The sequence below is a fragment of the Trichechus manatus genome, unplaced genomic scaffold (genome assembly GCF_000243295.1).
Source record: "Trichechus manatus latirostris isolate Lorelei unplaced genomic scaffold, TriManLat1.0 scaffold00047, whole genome shotgun sequence".
NCBI lineage: Eukaryota > Metazoa > Chordata > Mammalia > Sirenia > Trichechidae > Trichechus > Trichechus manatus.
Window position 1 is genome coordinate 1,973,651 of NW_004443983.1, and position 6,000 is coordinate 1,979,650.

General features: G+C 37.3%; 1 protein-coding gene across 8 annotated transcripts in view; it reads right to left on the reverse strand.

The window, feature by feature from the left end:
• Positions 1 to 6,000, reverse strand: part of DMXL1 (Dmx like 1) — a 157,383-nt gene that overhangs the window by 111,737 nt on the left and 39,646 nt on the right. The window lies entirely within an intron of this gene.

The following is a 6,000-nucleotide window of genomic DNA, read 5'->3' on the forward strand; positions in this document are numbered from 1 at the left end:
TCCAACATACATTTTCATGGAAAATAAGCCAATAATTTCAAAGAAATTCTGTATTAGAGTAGCATTCTCCTAATTAGAGATTGCATGTGGGTTAATAGGGGACTTGCAGCAACAATGAATTTAGCCTGCCAGCTTCACCTGCATTCTTGGCGCATACCTGCTTTTTCTTCCCAAAGAGGATTTGGTTCATTTTCCTTCATTGGCTTTACTTCTGGCTACCCATATTTATGTTGATCTCAAAACAATCCTATCATTGCTTCCCTTTTCTTTACCCAAATCCATGCTTAGATATTAAATAGATCCATTCTAAATTAATTTCTAAAGCAGGCGAAAGAGAAATTCTGTCACATTTCATTCCAAATATAAATAGCTTTTTTGTCTGATTGTAAGTATAATAAATGCCCAATGGAAAAAAATTAATACAGATGGATGAAAATGAAATCACCAATAGTTTCACCAATACCATCACATCTTTACCCAGACAAAACCCAGTAACACTGTAATGTATAGACTTCCAGTCTTTTCTCTCTGTTCTCCCTCTTTTGTCTACTTTTTGTGGGAAGATATGGAGAAAAGGTTGGAAAGTGAGCCGGTATTTACAATTTGCTTTGCAATATCATTTATTTATTTAACAATGAATCATGAAAAACTTTGCATATCAATGTATATCATTCTTTTATTGGCTACATGGTATTTTAATTGCACATATATACAATGATTTAAAATGATTTATTTAATAATTCAGTTTCCAATTTTTCCCACCACAAAAACAAGTGGTGCAATGAACATCCTTGCACATACATGATGTCCTCCAAATTCATCCGTGTTGTGAGATGTTTCGTGGATTCGTCGTTATTCTTTATCGTTGCATAGTATTCCATTATGTGTATATGCATCGCAGTTTATCCACTCATCCGTTGATGAGCACTTAGGTTGTTTCCATCTTTTTGATATTGTGAATAATGCTACATTGAACACAGGGGTGCATATGTCTATTCGTGTCATGGCTCTTATTTCTTTACAATATATACCTGGGAGTAGGGTTGCTGGATCATATGGTATTTCAATTTCTAGCTTTTTAAGGAGGTGCCATGCCCGTTTTCCATGGTGGTTGTTCAATTTTACATTCCCACTAGCAGTATATAAAGGTTTCAATCTCCCAACAACCCTGCCAACGTTTGATATTTTCTGGGTTTTTTTTGATCAGTGCCATTATTGTTGGGGTGCGGTGGTATCTCATTGTAGTTTTGATTTGAATCTCTCTAATGGCTAACGGGAAACCCTGGTGGCATAGTGGTTAAGAGATACGGCTGCTAACCAAAAGGCAGGCAGTTCGAATCCACCAGGCGCTCCTTGGGAACTCGATGGGACGGTTCTACTCTGACCTATAGAGTCACTATGAGTCGGAATCGACTCGACCTCAACACGTTTACTTTTCGGAAACCCTGCTGGCGTAGTGGTTAAGAGCCATGGCTGCTAACCAAAAAGTCAGCAGTTCGAATCCACCAGGCGCTCCTTGGAAACTCTGTGGGGGCAGTTCTGCTCTGTCCTGTAGGGTTGCCATGAGTCGGAATCGACTCAATGGCAATGGATTTGGTTTGTTTAGTTTGAATGGCTAATGAACAAGAGCATTTCTTCATGTTTGTTACCCATCTGAATGTCTTCTTTGGTGAAGTGTCTGTTCATACCCATTGCCCATTTTTTAATGGTATTCTTTGTCTTTTTGTTGTTGAGGTATTGAAGTTTTCTATAAATTTTAGATATCAGACCCTTGTTGGATATGTCGCAGCCAAGTTTTATCCCACTCTCTAGGTTCTATTTTACTCTTTTGGAGAAGTTTTTTGATGAGCATAGTGTTTAATTTTTAGGAAGTCCCATTAATCTAGTTCATCTGCAACTGGTGTGTTTTAAGTTGTTTGGTATTCTATTTATGCCATATATTAGGGCCCCTAGCATTATCTGTTTTTTCTTCCATGATTTTTATAGTTTCAGGTTTTATATTTAGGCCTTTGATCCATTTTGAGTTAGTTTTTCCGTATGGTGTGAGCTATGGGTGCTGTTCCATTTTTCTACACATAAACATCCAGTTTTGCCAGAACCATTTGTTAAAGAGACTGTCCCTTCCCCCATTTAATGGACTTTGGCCCTTTGTCGAAGATCAGCTGCCCATAGGTAAATGGATTTCTGTAAAGGTTCTCAATTTTGTTCCATTGGTCTAAGTGTCTGTTGTTGTACAAATACCAGGCTGTTTTGACTACCATGGCTGGAGAGCAGATTCTGAGATTAGGGAGTGTGAGGCCTCCTACTTTTTTGTTCTTTTTCAATAATGCTTCAGTTATCCAGGGCCTCTTTTCTTTCCATATAAAGTTGGTGACTAGTTTTTTCATCTCGTTAAAGAACTTCATTGGAATCTGGATAGGGTATGCATTATATCTATAGATTGCTTTGGGTAGTACTGACATTTTCACAATGTTAAGTCTTCCTATCCATGAGCATGTTATGTTTTCCATTTATGTAAGTCTCTTTTGGTTTCCAGCAGTAGCATTTTGCAGTTTTCTTTGGATAGGTCTTTTATGTCCCTGTTTAGATTTATAATTACTTTATCTTCTTAGGGACTACTGTAAATGGTATTGTTTCCCTGATTTCCTTTTTAAAGTTCTCTTTGCTGGCATAAAGGAATTCAACCGATTTTGGTGTGTTGATCTTGCACCATGCTACTCTGCTGAATCCTTCTATTAGTTCCAGGAGCTTTCTTCTGTAATCTTTGGGATTTTCTATGTATAGGATCATATCATCTGCGAATAGGAATAGTTTTACTTCTTCCTTACTAATTTGAATGTCCTTTATTTCCCTTTTTTGCCTTATTGCTGGAGTTAGCACTTCTGGTACAATGTTGAATAAGAGTGGCGATAAAGGGTATCCTTGTCTCATTCCTGTTCTCAAGGGGAATGCTTTCAGTCTCTACTGAGAATAATGTTGGATGTTGATTTTAAACATCCTTTATTATGCTGAGGAATTTCCCTTCTATTCTCATTTTGCTGAGAGTTTTTATCAGAAATGGGTGCTGGACATATCAAATGCCTTTTATGCATTGATTGAGATGATCATGTCATTCTTTTGTTTTATTTACTTTAAATAGTAAAGAATGTTGATTTTCTAATGTTGAACCACCCTTGCATACGTGGTATGAATTCCACTTGATCATGATGTATTATTTTTTTAATACGCTGTTAAATTCTATTAATTAAAATGTTGTTCAGAATTTTGCATCTATATTCATGTGGGATATTAGTCTGTAATTTTCTTTTTTTGTGGTGTCTTTGTCTGGCTTTGGTATCAGGGTTACACTGGCTTCGTAGAATGAATACAGGGAGTATTCCTTCCTTTTCTATGCTCTGAAATTGTTTCAGCATACAGATTTGAGTTCTTCTCTCAATGTTTGGTAGAATTTCCCAGTGAAGCTGTCCAGGCCAGGGCTTTTCTAATTAATTTTTAAGAACTCCTTATATAAAAGGAATAATCCCCAAGTTGCAACTATATTCCCTTAAGTTTTTGTTTCATTCCCTTATGATTTTATTGCTCTATAGGAATTTTTATTAATACAGTCAAAACTACTGATTTTTTTCCTTTTAGTTTCTGATTTTGGTATCCTACTTCAAAAGTCTCTAACCCTAAAGAAGCACTTTCATGCTACAGCAATAACATGTAAATGACAAAACTGAGCCAAGTATGTGATTTAAATTTTCTAGTACTCATATTTTAAAACTAAAAAGAAACAGATAACAGAAGAACCAGATGGTACCCCGCTATCATTAATGAACATTTTGATCAAAGATTCTATAGAAGAATCCTGATTCAAAGGGGGAAAATACAGAATTTCTCATGGAATCCAGACTTTATGGAGCCATGGAGACTGGATGAACCCCAAAACTATTGCCCTAAGATAATCTTGAAACCTTAAATCAAAAATATCCCAATGTCTTCTTAAAACCAAACAACAGTTTTGCTTAACTAGTGAAGAATAGTCTGCCTTGAGCATTGTGCTCATTTAAGATCTACCTATATGGGATAAAACTGACAATAGCAACTCAAAAGATTAGATAGGAACCTTAGGGGGACGTGAGTGTATGTTAATGGGGGAGGAACAACTCAGAAAAGGAGGGTGAAAATGATTGCACAACTTGAAGAATGTAATCACTATCACTGAAATGTACATGTGAAAATGAACTGTGTATGTTTTTGTTGTGTATTTTCTCAATAACAAAAAATTACTAAACAAAAAAGGTGAAATCAATCATAGTAATATATGTTATTCAACCTAATATATCTAATCAGTGCTAACAGAAGCCCTGATGGCAAAGTGGTTAAGAGTTCAGGCTGCTATCCTAAGGGTCAGAAGTTCGAATCCACCAGCGGCTCCTTGGAAACCCTGGGGGGAAGTTCTACTCTGTCCTATAGGGTCACTACGAGTCGGAATCAACATGATGGTACACAGCAACAGTATATCTAAAATTCACTTCAACATGTAATCATTATAAAAATTATTAACAAGATATTTTACATTTTTTGTGCTAGGTTTTTGAAATCCAGTATCTATTTTATACTTACAGCACATCTCAACTTACACTAGCCACATTCAAGTGCTCAATAGCCACATGTGGCTAGTGACTATCACACTGGACACTGTAATTTCACAGTATACAAATTCACTGATATCTTCCTCTAATATTTTGTGGTTTTATTGTATAGAAATTTACGTTTTCCTCCATCTGATATTTATTTTGGTGCCAGGTATGAAATAAACTCTACCTTCATTTTATCCTCAACTGAGCTAGCCAGTTTGCCCCACTAATGTAAAATGCCACCTTCTATTCTGAATGTATAATTGGGTCTAATCCTGAACCTTAATCTGTCTGTTCTTCTATCAATAACACACTCTTCGAACACCTATAGCTATAGAATTAATTCTACCATACCGTATATCTTCCTTCATTCCTCTTTTCCTTCGGAATTTTCCATATTAATCCCTTTAAATGAAGTTTACAACTATATGCAAGAGTAAAAATTCCAACAGATTTTGAAAAGGATTATGTTCAGTATACAGATTAATTTGGGAAAAAAAGACTTGTTCATAATAGGAAGGCTTCAAAAGTAAGAAGGTGTCTCTTTCTCCTTTCGCAAAATTCTATTTAATAATCTTCATGTAGACCTTACGTATTTCTTATGTTTCTTCTAAGTTATTTTATATTGCAATTACTTTCCACATAAATGTGTAGAAATACGGAAATGTGTAGAACGTGGAGAAATCTGTAGAACACAGGAAATGGCAAATTCTCTGTATATAAGAAAAGGCATGTCACAAAATAAAATCAGTACTCTTTGTTAGTATGGGGTCTTACTTAGTGCTGCTACAAGACTCCACCCTTATAAGCACCAGAGGGCATGGCTCCATCCTTTGAAACCCCTGAGGTCATGGCCATACCTTTCGAGACTGAGGCAGCTGGCTTCTTATGTCCCTTGTCTCTTCAGCTTGTTTCCTGGTTTCTTAACCTCTCGGCTCCTCGGGCCTCACACCCACATCTGCACTGCTGGGGCAAGTGTTCCAAAGCTCCACAGGTCAGTACCCGGAGGCACCCCACTCCGCCAGAAAGCCTCCTGCGCACAGGCACTCAGCTCCCTTGCTCCGTGGGTCGGCTCAAGCGCCGTCTGGCACTGGCCTCCTGGTTCTGCTGCTGCCAGTTCCCTGTTGTTGCCACTTCTCTACCAATGCAGGTTCTCTGCTGCTGCTGGTCCTCTGCCGCTGCTGTTCCTCTTCCATTCACAGTTTCAAAACTGCTTCCATATTTTAGGTATCTGTTAGAGCGGGACCCCACTCTTGGTACCAAATTCTGTCTTACTCATCTAGTGCTGCTACAACAGAAATACCACAAGTGGATGGCTTTAACAAAGAGAAATTTATTTCTTCACAGGAACGTAGGCTAAAAGTCCAAATTCAGGGCA